Raw genomic sequence first — 18,577 nt, forward strand, 5'->3', positions numbered from 1 at the left:
TAAGCGTGTGAGCGCCTTATCACCCTAAGGGGTGTTTCCCAACGCGCCCTAATTTCTGGCGGGAAAGGGTATAACGCCAATATTTGCTATCGGGGTAACCCCACGCATCATCACACACTTCAGATAAAATAAAATGATTCAGGAAAAACTACAGGTAGTTTTTTCACTCCCACATAATACCCTTTTTTGTGGTACTTGTAGTATCAGAAATATGCAACACCTCCTTCATTGCCCTTAACGTGTGGCCCTAATGAGAAATACGTTTGTTTATTCACCGTCGACACTGGATTCAGTGTCCGTGTCTGTGTCGACCGACTGAGGTAAATGGGCGTTTTTAACGCCCCTGACGGTGTTTCTGAGACGCCCGGACCGGTACTAATAGTTTGTCGGCCGTCTCACGTCGTCAACCGACCTTGCAGCGTGTTGACATTCTCACGTAATTCCCTAAATAAGCCATCCATTCCGGTGTCGACTCCCTAGAGAGTGACATCACCATTACAGGCAATTTCTCCGCCTCCTCACCAACATCGTCCTCATACATGTCGACACACACGTACCGACACACAGCACACACACCGGGAATGCTCTGACAGAGGACAGGACCCACACTAGCCCTTTGGGGAGACAGAGGGAGAGTTTGCCAGCACACACCAAAACGCTATAATTATATAGGGACAACCTTATATAAGTGTTTTCCCTTATAGCATCTTTATATATATCTCAATATCGCCAAAATCAGTGCCCCCCCTCTCTGTTTTAACCCTGTTTCTGTAGTGCAGTGCAGGGGAGAGCCTGGGAGCCTTCTCTCCAGGCTTTCTGTGAGAGAAAATGGCGCTGTGTGCTGAGGAGATAGGCCCCGCCCCTTTTTCGGCGGGCTCGTCTCCCGCTATTTAGTGAATCTTGGCAGGGGTTAAATATCTCCATATAGCCTCTGGGGGCTATATGTGAGGTATTTTTCGCCAAAAAAGGTTTTCATTTGCCTCCCAGGGCGCCCCCCTCCCAGCGCCCTGCACCCTCAGTGACTGCCGTGTGAAGTGTGCTGAGAGGAAAATGGCGCACAGCTGCAGTGCTGTGCGCTACCTTTAGAAGACTGCAGGAGTCTTCAGCCGCCGATTCTGGACCTCTTCTTACTTCAGCATCTGCAAGGGGGCCGGCGGCGCGGCTCCGGTGACCATCCAGGCTGTACCTGTGATCGTCCCTCTGGAGCTGATGTCCAGTAGCCAAGAAGCCAATCCATCCTGCACGCAGGTGAGTTCACTCCTTCTCCCCTAAGTCCCTCGTTGCAGTGATCCTGTTGCCAGCAGGACTCACTGTAAAATAAAAAACCTAAGCTAAACTTTCTCTAAGCAGCTCTTTAGGAGAGCCACCTAGATTGCACCCTTCTCGGCCGGGCACAAAAATCTAACTGGAGTCTGGAGGAGGGTCATAGGGGGAGGAGCCAGTGCACACCACCTGATCGGAAAGCTTTACTTTTTGTGCCCTGTCTCCTGCGGAGCCGCTATTCCCCATGGTCCTTTCAGGAACCCCAGCATCCACAAGGACGATAGAGAAATATATATATTCTCTCCCCCCCCCCCCCCCCCCCCCTCTTCCAGTTTTCCCTGTGAATCCTGAATCCCCCTCCCCAATACTCACAGTCTGGATGTCTGCTGTCTGTTATCCGGCGTCTGCCTCCTGAGTTCGTGTCGGGATTCCGGCATTGGTCACATAACCGTCAGCATCCCGACATCCAGGATACTAAACACATCCTTTTAGCAGCTTGGCACTTAAGATAAAGCAGAATCAGAAAACCACCAACCCATTGTAGGAACTGGTATGATCATACCAGTCACTTTATACTGGAATCTGGCATTGCAAATCTTTTATACTTCTCCAGGCTGGCTTTGGGAGGACATCCACATACCTAGAAAATAATTTGTAATAGATTATACACACAATAAATATTTGTGTTATAAGTACACAGGAATACAGCGAGTTATACTGTCTTTACAATAGGTTATTTGCTACATAAATATGAAAAGAACAAAAAACACAGCATCAGTGTATGTATGTATGTATGTATGTATGTATGTATGTATGAATGGTCCGTTTCAAAAGTATCTAAAGTTACATACATGCTGTACATTACGTTAACAATACTGCACAGCTTCCAAACAGATGGAAGATGTATAAAATATAGTCTTACAAGATAAGTGTAATTTACTTTCCTTGCTGACCATTAAACATTCTGGTCCAGCTTGCTGATTAAAAGCAACAGCCTTTGTTAAAATTTAATTTTCTGCATCCCCATATAGTGGATTTAAAGAACTATTTTCTTTAGTACAGCAATAAATATGATCATGTTGGTATATTTACATGAAATGCCATGAGTTTCAATTGTATTTAAAGATTTATAAAATAGTTACTCTTGTAACATTACACAGAATATAATACAGGAAATATTGTTCTCTGTATAGTATATGAATAAACGCAATTCTACTTGGTAAATCAGATAAAAAAATGTTTCACACACTTTACAGTTAGGACTACATGCCATGAAGGATTTAAAAACCTCAGTATTTTTTTATTCACATTTGTTAAATGAGGTAAAATAGCAGCTTCTCTAAACAATATATTTATGCCTAATAAATAGCAAAACAGGCTTACATTTTTATAAATAATATCACATAATATAACTATGTTACACAAGGAATATACATTCTACTCTGGGCAGTATAAAACCTCAATATTACATGGCAAATCAGAGAAAATCTTTGCCACACAATTCCCATGGCTTTGCCAAAGTACACAGCTCTAAATCTGTGTTTATGATGTCAATGTCATCTTTCTAATTTTATCATAAGCTCTTTCTGTATGGATCCATTCTTGATCTGTATTCTCTCATACGCTGGGCTGCAGTATTTCCCATTTTTAGTACTTTAAAATATAAATACAAATTAGGCTAATGTAAATAAATATGTGGCAGTGTTCTATTAGCCTGCATAAAATTGGACATTTTTTTTAATGTGCAAGATAAATATATTTAAACCACCAAGATATTATCCTACTATATAACTGTCAAGATGTACAGGGTCACAGCTCACTCAAACGCCACCTCCAGACACTGCAGCATGGACCCCAGCACAGTGTCTGCCACAGAGCAGTGTCATCCTGGGAGTCGATCAGAGGGAGACGTAGGCAGCTCACACCACAGCGCAAGTATATTATACATACAGCACAGAGTATATCTATTAAAATGCAACAAGAGCATATTTCATGTATGAGGTACGCGATTCTGCATGCATTGATGGCCATCTTTTATCCTTTCTGGGAGGCTCTTCACATGCTATGTTTAGCATTAGCAGTTTTGTGAAAACCCCTACTTCAGCCTCAGTAGCAATCCATAGAGAATTAGGTGCTAAGACAGAAGGACGTAGATGTTATTGACAAATTACACATTACTCCCAATCCATTCTACTTTTCCAAGTTCAGCCCCAACATCAGCATGAAGAGAGGGGGGGAGTGAGTAGGGGTGAAAAAATAAAATGTCTATATACATATGTGGCACTGCAGTGCTGATAACTCACTAAGTCAAAGGGGATGGAAAACTGTGCAGCCTGCCCAAGTGTCCTCCTCCTCTCAAAGGGAGACAGAGTAAGCCGGGACAGGGAGAGACTTCGGACGTCATCAAGTCTCTCCTGAATTTAAAAAAGTGAAGCAGTCACCAAGCATATCTGCAGAAACACACTTAGGGAAACCGCTCAAACAAATTGGATTAAATAAGAACATAGGGGTGCATGAGAAGATGTGATAACTCACAAGCACTGATAAATATATAAAAATATATATTATATATATATATATATATATATATATATATATATATATATATATATATATACACACACACATATACATACATACACACACATACACGATTTTGTAATATTTCATTTGTTTGTTTACCATAGATGTGGGTCTTATAAAGGCACGTAAGGGGCCGCAGTCGACAGACCTGAAACTGTAATATGATGTATCCAATTGAAGAATAGCATGGCATCCTATTGGAGTCCTATGTAATATCACATGAATATAAGTGATGGGTGATTAGCCAGCTCTTTTCATTGAAATTTATGGAACACAAAGTGAATGGGTGTGCTGAATACTGGACTCCATATAAATGGACATGCTTTCTGTACTAAGATAACGGATTGAACTAGCTGTGCCTGAGAATTGAACTAAAATATTTTGGCATCTTCAAATGTGACAAAGCAGTGAGTGCCCTTGTTTCAGTGTATATGGAAGTTTCCCGAGACAGACAGAGACACACCCCTTCCTTTCTCACACGGAAACCATTTTTAAAAGGGTTAAAGACATTTATTCATACTTATAAATTAGGGATAGCAAAAAGTTTTTTTTAATAAACTTAAATCAGTTTTTACAGCCTCAACCACACAAGTAGTGCTAGTTTTTACGTAATAGGCTACTATATAAAATAAAAAAAAACGATGGTAGTATTAAGGGAGCAACATAATTCTGTTAAGTAAAATCTATATACATTAAACTTTCAGTTAATAATGCAAGGGGCAAGATTGCTAGCTCTGTAGCAGATCATTTTTGTGTTAAAGGTTATTTTCCATGGTCATTTATTTTCTATACTGGATGATTTATTAATTGTAACTAGTCGTTCACATCAGTTCTTGTATACTACATAACACAGCCAAGGGTTAAAATTCAGTAATCCTACCAGTATGTTTTTGTATTGTGGAAAGATACCCATACCAACATTGGGAGAACATACAAACTCCACAAAAAATTACCTTGCCAAAACAGTGTTCATGCTAGGATATTTTGGCAGCACCCTGCCTGTTAATGCTCAGATGCACCCGTACGATTTTGCAAGTGCTGAGATGCACAACTAAGATGCTCCACTACAACTCAGCCCCCAGGAGGTGCACACCATTCAAAAGGGGAGTCACGACTCCCACTCGATGTTGCCGCCAGCTTGCCTACCATGCAGCCTGTACCACCCATAGGTCATACAAAGGAAAGACAAGTCATCTGAAACCTGTGAATTCCCATAGCTGTGAAATACAGGCAGTCAGGCATTTGTGATACATACTGGGCAGTAAAGTCACATTTCCCCTGTGTCTACTAAATCTCACCTATCTTGATTATTCTAATCCGAGACAGGAATTACGTCACAGGCTGTGCCTGACCCATTACAGTCTGACTTGTCCACTATTAAAGCTGCAAGTGTACAATTCAGTCTTTGTCAACAGGCATTGTGGAACTTAATGTCCGATGAGAAACAAAGCAAATATTAGATTCTGGCAACAACTAATAAAAATAAGCCACATTGAAATTACCAAGGGGCATAATATGAATTGGGGGCATATTACAGGCCATAGTTTTGACCCCCCCAAAAAAAATTCTACAGTGAACACTAATGCATCGACCACTTTTGTGAGGCAGCAATACTAACTACTGAGCCAATATTACAAAAGGAACATAACCGTTGCATCACTGAACAGCTGTTTCTTACGTTCTAATAACCAGACATAAAATCTATGCTACATAGACCAAATTAAAATTCAGTTAACAGACCCTAAAAAAAGTGAATTGGCTGACAGAGGCCTGCTAGTATGAAGGGCTGAGGACCATGTCCAAAAACTAAGAGGGAATTCAATTCCTAACATCAACACCGTGCGCCGTTCCAAAACTACACACTGTATACTGTGGCATCCCAGGTTCTCCCTCAAAAAACTTGACATGTTGGCACTACCACAAGTACCTATTATGTGTGCAGCCAGGCATTGCTGAACATCGTTTAGGATTAAATTCCCCCAAAATGGGTCCCTATTTATTATTGCCAGTTATATTTGCATAAGCCAACATCTTTTAATCATGTTTAACTGCTATTTAGCAACCTGGATCTGCCGGAACATCTCCAGCAAAAAAAAATCATCCTCCCTGGTGTTGCTGTCTGGTCAGTCACCGGCAGTGTTCAGGCCACTTGTGGAACTAAAGTTATGTTATACTTGAGGCATTTAAGCACACAGATCATGTCAGTCAGGTGTTGGTTATCTTGTCAGCCGCTGACCAGACTGCCAGCGTGTGAAGCATTTAAAATGGCAGCTGTAAATAACTGCATAAACAGATCAGCTCTCGTGCAAATAACCGGGCATAAAACTACGTGGTAGGAATGAGCATATCTTTTTCCCAGTATACTCGAACTTTTCTGGTCCTGGGCCGATCTCCCTCACAGAACGGACTTCTATTACACTATCCATTTCTGTAAGAGGCTTTGTGAGTGGCAGCTGGTTACTCCAATAAGGGAAGAGATACAACCTGCCACATAGGGGTGGAGAGAGGTTTTGTTTTGGATTTTTATAGTCTCCCTCCGGCAGGGAAGAAATGCAGATGAAGGTAGCCAATCGCCATACCCAGATTGCCTAATGTTTTCTACTAACACTGCGATACACTAAGCTTAAAACTGATCAATTGTAGGCAGATTGCATGCCCTGTAACAGACTATGGGGTAAATTTACTAAGATGGGAGTTCTGTTTAAAATGGGATGTTGCCCATAGCAACCAATCAGATTCTACTTTTCATTTATCTAGCACCTTTAGAACATAATACCTGGAATTGGATTGGTTGCTATGGGCAACATCCCATCTTAAATAGAACTCCCCTCTTAGTAAATTTACCGTTATGAGGGAGATTTATCAGAACTTGGAGACAGATTAAGTACCAGTCAGTCAGCTTCTAACTGCCATTTTATAGGTTGTCCTTGAAAAATGTCAGGCGCTAATTGGTTGGTACTTTTCACTTTCTCTCTCCAACTTTTGATAAATCTCCTCCTACAGGAGATAAATTATTTCTCAGGAGATTATTGTAATTTCTCTGCAGTAAATCTGCTCATACATTGTACCAATTAGCAATAACCTTTATCTGCTAGAGATAAACTTTAGAAAACCTAATAAAACAGATCTCTAAAAAAAAAAAAAAAAAATCTGGCAGATTTCAGACAGATTATGCTCAGGCTCGGGTGTGTGTGTGTGTGTGTGTGTGTGTGTGTGTGTGTGTGTGTGTGTGTGTGTGTGTGTGTGTGTGTGTGTGTGTGTGTGTGTGTGTGTGTGTGTGTGTATTTGGAACAATGTGGTGAAATCAGCTAATCATTGTTCTCAGTACTTATACATCTTTAAGTCTGACATAAGGCAAATAACTAAATTCATGGCTGCGGTTTTGCACATGTACTTGCTTTCTAAAATATTTCAGGGTGCTCCCTCTTGTCTGTATAGACTCTTCCAAACAAACAGGCCATTTCGCATTACAGAACAAAAAGGAAATGCATTCCTTCCCGACTCAAGCAATGCTCTGGAAAGTATTTTGTAAATTGTTGGGTTGTGAGATGCAGATGCCGGCTTAGGAATGAACCCTCTACTCTTCATGCCTTCACAGATACATCACACTTGCTACTGGGATGGAGGTAACCTGCCCAGGACAGGGTACATAGCATGCCAAATAAAATGCTCAATAAAATAAAAATAAAAAAATCCCTTTGATTCTATATATTAGACAAGGTCTATTATAATATTAGTTGTCCATTATGAAACTTGACATTTAAAAAATATATTTAAAAGATCACATGATGCTACAGAACATGAGATGCTCGACACTGAATTTACATTTGCTGTCCAGCAGAGTGCAGAGTATAGCTCTGTTACAGCACATCTATACATAGCGTTATAGCACCGGCTATCAGAGTGACAAAAAAAAACAAGGACATTAACAGCTGCTGCTTAGCAATGACCATTATATACACAGAATGCCTTTACTGGAAGTCAAGGAGCAGTAGAGCTGCACCGGGCAATGAGAATGGCACAGACAGGACCAACAATGGGATAGACAGAAGGCATTTCTAAGCCTTGTTTTATACCCCCTGCAGATTTTAGACATTCTACAACATTCTGAAAAATCCATATTCGGGAAAGCTGTAAACATTCTGTACACAAGATGCCATAAAGCCAGTGTGTGACAGTAGTCTTTTTAAAAAAAAAAAAAAAAAAAAAAGGGGGATTCGTATTTTAGGTTCAGGAATGCTTTAAAACATGGGTTATCCCGCCTGCTGCCACTGTCCGAAATCATGTAAACATGACAAGTTGTGTATACTTAAGAGCCAGAGTTTAACACTCCTGTTATGAAGGTAACTGCACATCTGCAACAATGTCCATATAAACAGATGATCAGTTGCAAGCATAAGGGGGGAGATGCACTAAGCAGTGAAGAGTGGAGAAGTAGCCATGGCAACCAATCAGCAGTGAAGTAACATTTATAATTTGCATACTATAAAATTATACAGAGTAGTTGATTGGTTTCCATGGGCAACTTCTCCACTCTTATCACTGCTTAGTACATTTCCCCCTTAAAGCGGAGCTGTCTGGAACAGATCATCCATGTCATATGGCTTGGAGAGACACTATGGAGAGTCACTTTGTAACATTTATCATCATGAGCAATTGTCCAGACTTTACAGTACCCTTTTATATAGCAGTGAGGTGTAGACCCTCAGATCTTCACTGTTAAATATACACTGCACACTCACTAATAAGGAAAAAAAAAAGGAAGCTGTAGTAATAAGTAAATAAAACAAACACTGAAGATATGGAAGCTCTCCTGCCATAAGAGCAGCTCCAGTAAAAAGCCAAAAACCCAATCAAGCAGTCCTAGTGTAATACCATGAAGCAAACTGGTTTACGAGAGGTCATTTATGAAAATATGTTCACAGGAGTGCAAACGTTAGAAACCTTACAATTTCACACACCAATAATATTAAATACCCCCAAAATTCCTAATGTTGCAGTTAATTCAGCATTTTAAGTCCTTTTTAATATAATGCAGAGAGTGACTCTGAAAAAATTGTTTTTCAATAAATATAAGCACCCATATTCTGTTCTCACATATCGGTACTAAGAGCCCAACAGAATACCACAAATACAGCATGACCGTAACAAAGATTGCGGTATACCACTATGTATTTGTTTCCACTGACTTCATCACCTCTGAACACACTAACTAGAATTGAATACCTTTGATGCAAACACCTAGATACAACACCCCACAGCATAGAATATAAACTGTACATTTAAAAATCAAAAGGAAGATATTCCACATTAACATAAAAGTGCAATTACCTCATAGTGACTATTTCTTGTGAGCTGAAACAATTTCCAGATTCCCCTTAACTACATGAAACCTTAGATCGTGTAATTCAATATTTTTGGACATAGCTACCTGAAACACAAAACCAGGGATTGACCCGCACACCTCTCTTGAATGGATCCATCTTTTCAAAGACCAGGCTTGAAACTCATTCCAGGAAGTCTCTTAATGAATGAGATTCCTACTATATTAATGTACTGAATGAGTAAATCCCTTACCATATCACATTAACATTCAGCTAAAATCTTAGAGATTTCTCTTTTATGAGATTTAAAAGGTATATTGATATGCCAAATTAGGCAAGTAATATATTGCTAAATACACAAAATAGTTATTCAAAATAGTATACCCAAGTTACAGTCGATAGTGAAAGTACTAGTAATTATTTTCTTTGCCACCCGTGGATTAGTACATAACCAGAATAATATGAGGCACTTCTATGGGCCCTATACACTGTCCGATTGCCAGCCGAGGTGCCCGACGGACGACCTGGCGGCAGGGGGAGTGAAGTTTCTTCACTCCCCCTGTCACCATAGCCCTGCATGCCAATATGGATGATATTTTCCATACTGGCTTGCAGGTATAAACGAGCCGGCACCAATGATGAACAAGCGCGGGGTCGCACATCGTTCACCGTTGGTGCATACACACTGAAAGATATGAACGATATCTTGTTCATTAATGAACTTGATCGTTCATATCTCTCAGTGTAATCAGCCAGTGTATAGGGCCCAAAACAGAAGTACAAGTAGATTAAGGGTGACAAGATGCTTCACAGGTGGTTGGACATATGTGTACAAAGTTCTCCAGTTACCAACAACATGCCTATCAATTATGTAAGCAGAACAGTAGGAAAATAAACTGCAGCAGGTTTCTATAGTATTAACAGTGTGTGTGTGTGTGTGTGTGTGTGTGTGTGTGTGTGTGTGTGTGTGTGTGTGTGTGTGTGTGTGTGTGTGTGTGTGTGTGTGTGTGTGTGTGTGTGTATATATATATATATATATATATATATATATATATATATATATATATATATATATATATATATAGATTAAAATTGCGCCACATGTATGATAATCAGATATGTTGTTTGGATGTTTGGAGAACTAGTTGCTATGACACTCCCCTATGCTACTGGCGGGACGTCTGCTATTACCCTCAAATTATAGGGGTGGTAAACCCCTAAAGACAATGTAAGAATAGGAGGGGATGAGGGTTCGCAGCGACCTTGGTGTCAAGTAAGGTAAAAACTAGCAGTAAGTTTAAAAAGTTAAAAACTATTTATTCACATAAAAATTCAAACATAAAAGATACATAAAAAATGGGACAATTTAAAACACAACTGAACTAAAAGCACCAAATAAAAAGGTATAAAAGATCCTCATCTTAGAGAGGTAAGTACATGTCACCCAACGCGTTTCGTCTGATGAGACTTCTTCACAGGGTAGGGACAAAATGAACCTTGGCAGCTATTAATAGCCATAGCCCTCAGTGGGAGGGTAGTGACATCATTAGGAATCATGTGACATAATTTGTTAACACTTATTCTTATACATATATATCAGTATACATGGCAGTGGATTACAGCACACAGATGAACAAAATTCCCATCATTAAAATGTTGGCCTTAATGAGATAAAGTCCAGGTAACCCCTCAGCTAAGAAATAAGAAGTACAGAACATCACATCTATTTTTGTGTGGTCTCCCATATAAACAAAATTTTATGTCAGATTGTCTGAATTATGATACAACAATGCAACAGTCTACAATACACACTACAGGTGGGAGGTGGGAGATATCAAAGCATGAAGATAGATAAAACGGAGAAAAAAAAAAAAAAAAACTTTAATCAACCAATCAGCTGCTAATACGCCTCTTAGACCAAGAAAAGGGGTCGGGAATTTGCTGGAGCAAGCCGTGTCGGCATGGGTCCTGTTTGTGTTAAGGGTCAACCCAGGTAAAAAAAACTCTGGGGCTTCGACCCTGGTCGCTACCAGAATTATTCCCACATCTAACCTGGGTTGCAGGCTGTGTGAAAGGGTACGATACACGATTTTCGACCCAGGTCATGCTTAAATGTAGTCAACTGGCAGGACAAAACACCAACCCCCCCCCCCCCCCCACAAAATAGGGCCCAAGCCCTGGCTTCTGTCATTTTTCAAACCCAGCCTGTACACATCATTACAGAACATGCGCTGAATGTACTAGGGAGGTTTATACTTTGTTTTTATTGTTAGGGAAATAATAAGAATTTACTTACCGATAATTCTATTTCTCATAGTCCGTAGTGGATGCTGGGGACTCCGTAAGGACCATGGGGAATAGAGGCTCCGCAGGAGACTGGGCACATCTAAAGAAAGCTTTAGGACTAACTGGTGTGCACTGGCTCCTCCCCCTATGACCCTCCTCCAAGCCTCAGTTAGGATACTGTGCCCGGACGAGCGTACACAATAAGGAAGGATTTTGAATCCCGGGTAAGACTCATACCAGCCACACTGTATAACTTGTGATCTGAACCCAGTTAACAGTATGATAACAGAGGAGCCTCTGAAAAGATGGCTCCCAACAATAATAACCCGATTTTTGTAACAATAACTATGTACAAGTATTGCAGACAATCCGCACTTGGGATGGGCGCCCAGCATCCACTACGGACTATGAGAAAATAAGATTTTACTTACCGATAAATCTATTTCTCATAGTCCGTAGTGGATGCTGGGGACTCCGTCAGGACCACGGGGAAATAGCGGCTCCGCAGGAGACAGGGCACAAAAGCAAGCTTTTAGGATCACATGGTGTGTACTGGCTCCTCCCCCTATGACCCTCCTCCAAGCCTCAGTAAGGTACTGTGCCCAGACGAGCGTACACAATAAGGAAGGATCTTGAATCCCGGGTAAGACTCATACCAGCCACACCAATCACACCGTACAACTTGTGATTTGAACCCAGTTAACAGTATGATAACAATGAAGTAGCCTCTAAAAAAGATGGCTCACAACAATAATAACCCGATTTTTTTGTAACAATAACTATGTACAAGTAATGCAGACAATCCGCACTTGGGATGGGCGCCCAGCATCCACTACGGACTATGAGAAATAGATTTATCGGTAAGTAAAATCTTATTTTCTCTAACGTCCTAGTGGATGCTGGGGACTCCGTCAGGACCATGGGGATTATACCAAAGCTCCCAAACGGGCGGGAGAGTGCGGATGACTCTGCAGCACCGAATGAGAGAACTCCAGGTCCTCCTCAGCCAGGGTATCAAATTTGTAGAATTTAGCAAACGTGTTTGCCCCTGACCAAGTTGCAGCTCGGCAAAGTTGTAAAGCCGAGACCCCTCGGGCAGCCGCCCAAGATGAGCCCACCTTCCTTGTGGAATGGGCATTTACAGATTTTGGCTGTGGCAGGCCTGCCACAGAATGTGCAAGCTGAATTGTACTACAAATCCAACGAGCAATAGTCTGCTTAGAAGCAGGAGCACCCAGCTTTTTGGGTGCCTACAATATAAACAGCAAGTCAGACTTTCTGACTCCAGCCGTCCTGGAATTATATATATATATATATATATATATATATATATATATATATATATATATATATATATATATATATATATATATATATATATATATATATATATATATATATATATATATATATATATATAATTTATATTTTCAGGGCCCTGACAACGTCTAGCAACTTGGAGTCCTCCAAGTCCCTAGTAGCCGCAGGCACCACAATAGGTTGTTTCAGGTGAAACGCTGACACCACCTTAGGAAGAAACTGGGGACGAGTCCGCAGTTCTGCCCTGTCCCGAATGGAAAATCAAATATGGGCTTTTGTAAGACAAAGCCGCCAATTTTGACAATCGCCTGGCCGAGGCCAGGGCCAACAGCATGGTCACTTTCCATGTGAGATATTTCAAATCCACAGATTTGAGTGGTTCAAACCAATATGATTTGAGGAATCCCAACACTACGTTGAGATCCCACGGTGCCACTGGAGGCACACAAGGGCTGTATATGCAATACTCCCTTGACAAACGTCTGGACTTCAGGAACTGAAGCCAATTCTTTCTGGAAGAAAATCTATAGGGCCGAAACTTGAACCTTAATGGACCCCAATTTGAGGCTCATAGACACTCCTGTTTGCAGGAAGTGCAGAAATCGACCTAGTTGAAATTTTTTCCTGGCCTCACCCACGCAACATTTTTACCACATGTGGTGATAACGTTGTGCGGTCACCTCCTTCCTGGCTTTGACCAGGGTAGGTATGACCTCTTCCGGAATGCCTTTTCCCTTAGGATCCGGCGTTCAAACCGCCATGCCGTCAATCGCAGTCGCGGTAAGTCTTGGAACAGACAAGGTCCCTGCTGGAGCAGGTCCTTTCTTAAAGGCCGATGCCACGGTTCCTCTTGGAACAGACATGGTACTTGCTGAAAGCAAATCCCTTCTTAGCTCCCGAGGCCATTAGTCCTCTGTGAGCATCTCTTGAAGTTCCGGTTACCAAGTCCCTCTTGGCCAATCCGGAGCCACGAGTATAGTTCTTACTCCTCTATGTCTTATAATTCTCAATACCTTGGTTATGAGAAGCAGAGGAGGGAACACATACACCGACTGTTACACCCACGGTGTTACCAGGACGTCCACAGCTATCGCCTGAAGGTCTCGCGACCTGGCGCAATACCTGTCCCATTTTTTGTTCGGGCGGGACGCCATCATGTCCACCTTTGGTCTTTCCCAACGGTTCACAATCATGCGGAAAACTTCCCGATGAAGTTCCCACTCTCCCGGGTGGAGGTCGTGCCTGCTGAGGAAGTCTGCTTCCCAGTCGTCCACTCCCGGAATGAACACTGCTGACAGTGCTATCACATGATTTTCCGCCTAGCGAAAAATCCTTGCAGTTTTTGCCACTGCCCTCCTGCTTCTTGTGCCGCCCTTTCTGTTTACGTGGGCGACTGCCGTGATGTTATCCCACTGGATCATTACCGGCTGACCTTGAAGCAGAGGTCTTGCTAAGCTTAGAGCATTATAAATTTGCTCTTAGCTCCAGTATATTTATGTGGAGAGAATTCTCCAGACTTGATCACACTCCTTGTGTGACTGCTCCCCAGCCTCTCAGGCTGGCCTCCGTGGTCACGAGCATCCAATCCTGAATGCCGAATCTGCGGCCCTCTAGAAGATGAGCACTCTGTAATCACCACAGGAGAGACACCCTTGTCCTTGGATATAGGGTTATCCGCTGATGCATCTGAAGATGCGATCCGGACCATTTGTCCAGCAGATCCCACTGAAGAGTTCTTGCGTGAAATCTGCCGAATGGAAGCGCTTCGTAATAAGCCACCATTTTTACCAGGACTCTTGTGCAATGATGCACTGACACTTTTCCTGGTTTTAGGAGGATCCCGATTAGCTCGGATAACTCCCTGGCTTTCTCCTCTGGGAGAAACACCTTTTCCTGGACTGTGTCCAGAATCATCCCTAGGACCAGCAGACGTGTCGTCGGAACAACTGCGGTTTTGGAATATTTAGAATCCACCCGTGCTGTCGTAGAACTACTTGAGATAGTGCTACTCCGACCTCCAACTGTTCTCTGGACCTTGTTCTTATCAGGAGGTCGTCCATTTTCTTTGAAGACGAATCCTCCTTTCGGTCATTACCTTGGTAAGGACCCGGGGTGCCTTGGACAATCCAACGGCATCGTCTTGAAACTGATAGTGACAGTTCTGTACCACGAACCTGAGGTACCCTTGGTGAGAAAAGGCAAATTTTGTGACATGGAGGTAAGCATCCCTGATGTCCCGGGACACCATATAGTCCCCTTGTTCTTTGCTATCACTGCTCTGAGTGACTCCATCTGGATTTGAACCCTTGTAAGTGTTCAAATTTTTCAGATTTAGAATAGGTCTCACCTAGCCTTCAGTACCACCATATAGTGTGGAGTAATACCCCTTTCCTTGTTGTCGGAGGGGTAATTTTATTATCACCTGCTGGGAATACAGCTTGTGAATTGTTTTCAATACTGCCTCCCTGTCGGAGGGAGACATTGGTACAGCAGACTACAGGAACCTGCGAGGGGGGAAACCTCTCGACATTCCAATCTGTACCCCTTGGATACTACTTGTAGGATCCAGGGGTCCTGTACGGTCCCAGCGTCATGCTGAGAACTTGGTAGAAGCGGTGGAGGGCTTCTGTTCCTGGGAATGGGCTGCCTGCTGCAGTCTTCTTCCCTTTCCTCTATCCCTGGGCAGATATGACTCTTATAGGGACGAAAGGACTGAGGCTGAAAAGACGGTGTCTTTTTCTGCAGAGATGTGACTTAGGGTAAAAAACGGTGGATTTTCCAGCAGTTGCCCTGGCCACCAGGTCCCATGGACCGACCCCAAATAACTCCTCCCCTTTATACGGCAATACATCTTTGTGCCGTTTGGAATCTGCATCACCTGACCACTGTCGTGTCCATAAACTTCTTGCAGATATGGACATCGCATTTACTCTTGATGCCAGAGTGCAAATATCCCTCTGCGCATCTCGCATATATAGAAATGCATCCTTTAAATGCTCTATAGTCAATAAAATACTGTCCCTGTCAAAGGTATCAATATTTTTAGTCAGGGAATCCGACCAAGCCACCTCAGCTCTGCACATCCAGGCTGAGGCGATCGCTGGTCGCAGTATAACACCAGCATGTGTGTGTATACTTTTTAGGATATTTTTCAGCCTCCTATCAGCTGGCTCCTTAAGTACGGCCCTATCCGTAGATGGTACCGCCACTTGTTCTGATAAGCGTGTGAGCGCCTTATCCACCCTGAGGGGTGTTTCCCACCGCGCCTTAACTTCTGGCGGGAAAAGGTATACCGCCAATAATTTTCTATCGGGGGAAACCCACGCATCATCACACACTTCATTTAATTTATCTGATTCAGGAAAAACTACAGGTAGTTTTTTCACCTCACATATAATACCCTTTTTTGTGGTACTTGGAGTATCAGAAATATGTAACACCTCCTTCATTGCCCTTAACGTGTGGCCCTAAAAGAAAACACGTTTGTTTCTTCACCGTCGACACTGAAATCAGTGTCCGTGTCTGGGTCTGTGTCGACCGACTGAGGTAAATGGGCATTTTACAGCCCCTGACGGTGTTTGAGACGCCTGGACAGATACTAATTTGTTCGCCGGCCCTCTCATGTCGTCAACCGGCTTGCAGCGTGTTGACATTGTCACGTAATTTCCATAAATAAGCCATCCATTCCGGTGTCGACTCCCTAGAGAGTGACATCACCATTACAGGCAATTTGCTCGGCCTCCTCGCCAATATTTTCCTCATACATGTCGACACACACGTACCGACATACAGCACACACATAGGGAATGCTCTGATAGAGGACAGGACCCACTAGCCCTTTGGGGAGACAGAGGGAGAGTTTGCCAGCACACACCAAAACGCTATAATTATCCAGGGACAACCTTTATATAAAAGTGTTCCTCCCTTATAGCATTTTAATATATATACATATCGCCAAATCAGTGTCCCCCCTCTCTGTTTTAACCCTGTTTCTGTAGTGCAGTGCAGGGGAGAGCATGGGAGCCTTCCCACCAGCCTTTCTGTGAGGGAAAATGGCGCTGTGTGCTGAGGAGAAAAGGCCCCGCCCCCTTTTCGGCGGGCTTCTTCTCCGGAGTTTTAGATATCTGGCAGGGGTTAAATACATCCATATAGCCTCAAGGGCTATATGTGATGTATTTTTCGCCATACAGGTATTATACATTGCTGCCCAGGGCGCCCCCCCCCAGCGCCCTGCACCCTCCGTGACCGCTGTGTGAAGTGTGCTGACAACAATGGCGCACAGCTGCAGTGCTGTGCGCTACCTGAAGACCGAGAGTCTTCTGCCGCCTGGTTCCGGACCTCTTCATCTTCAGCGTCTGCAAGGGGGGTCGGCGGCGCGGCTCCGGGACGAACCCCAGGGCGAGCCCTGTGTTCCGACTCCCTCTGGAGCTATGTCCAGTAGCCTAAGAATCCAATCCATCCTGCACGCAGGTGAGTTGAAAATCTCTCCCCTAAGTCCCTCGATGCAGTGAGCCTGTTGCCAGCAGGACTCACTGAAAATAAAGAACCTAAAAACTTTTTCTAAGTAACTCTTTAAGAGAGCCACCTAGATTGCACCCTTCTCGGCCGGGCACAAAAACCTAACTGAGGCTTGGAGGAGGGTCATAGGGGGAGGAGCCAGTACACACCATGTGATCCTAAAAGCTTGCTTTTGTGCCCTGTCTCCTGCGGAGCCGCTATTTCCCCGTGGTCCTGACGGAGTCCCCAGCATCCACTAGGACGTTAGAGAAATAGAATTATCGGTAAGTAAATTCTTATTTTCTCTAACGTCCTAAGTGGATGCTGGGGACTCCGTAAGGACCATGGGGATTATACCAAAGCTCCCAAACGGGCGGGAGAGTGCGGATGACTCTGCAGCACCGAATGAGAGAACTCCAGGTCCTCCTCAGCCAGGGTATCAAATTTGTAGAATTTAGCAAACGTGTTTGCCCCTGACCAAGTAGCTGCTCGGCAAAGTTGTAAAGCCGAGACCCCTCGGGCAGCCGCCCAAGATGAGCCCACCTTCCTTGTGGAATGGGCATTTACAGATTTTAGCTGTGGCAGGCCTGCCACAGAATGTGCAAGCTGAATTGTACTACAAATCCAACGAGCAATAGTCTGCTTAGAAGCAGGAGCACCCAGCTTGTTGGGTGCATACAGGATAAACAGCGAGTCAGATTTCCTGACTCCAGCCGTCCTGGAAATATTTTCAGGGCCCTGACAACATCCAGCAACTTGGATTCCTCCAAGTCCCTAGTAGCCGCAGGCACCACAATAGGTTGGTTCAGGTGAAAACGCTGGAACCACCTTAGGGAGAAACTGAGGACGAGTCCTCAATTCCGCCCTGTCCGAATGGAAAATCAGATAAGGGCTTTCACAGGATAAAGCCGCCAATTCTGACACGCGCCTGGCCCAGGCCAGGGCCAACAGCATGACCACTTTCCATGTGAGATATTTTAACTCCACAGATTTAAGTGGTTCAAACCAATGTGACTTTTGGAACCCAAACTACATTGAGATCCCAAATTGCCACTGGAGGCACAAAAGGAGGCTGTATATGCAGTACCCCTTTTACAAACGTCTAAACTTCAGGGACTGAAACTAGTTCTTTTTTGGAAGAAAATTGACAGGGCCGAAATCTGAACCTTAATGGACCCCAATTTCAGGCCCATAGACACTCCTGTTTGCAGGAAATGTAGGAATCGACCCAGCTGAATTTCCTCCGTCGGGCCTTACTGGTCTCACACTACGCAACATATTTTCGGATATCATATATCGGATAT

General features: G+C 43.2%; 1 long non-coding RNA gene across 1 annotated transcript in view; it reads right to left on the reverse strand.

Moving 5' to 3' along the window:
* Positions 1-1,641: 1,641 nt before the first annotated feature.
* Positions 1,642-18,577, reverse strand: part of LOC135050603 (uncharacterized) — a 47,414-nt gene continuing 30,478 nt past the window's right edge. The window contains exon 3 of the long non-coding RNA XR_010241691.1: positions 1,642-1,903. This is a non-coding gene — a long non-coding RNA (uncharacterized LOC135050603). The remainder of the gene's footprint in view (positions 1,904-18,577) is intronic.

This window comes from Pseudophryne corroboree, chromosome 2 (assembly GCF_028390025.1).
Source record: "Pseudophryne corroboree isolate aPseCor3 chromosome 2, aPseCor3.hap2, whole genome shotgun sequence".
NCBI classification, from domain to species: domain Eukaryota; kingdom Metazoa; phylum Chordata; class Amphibia; order Anura; family Myobatrachidae; genus Pseudophryne; species Pseudophryne corroboree.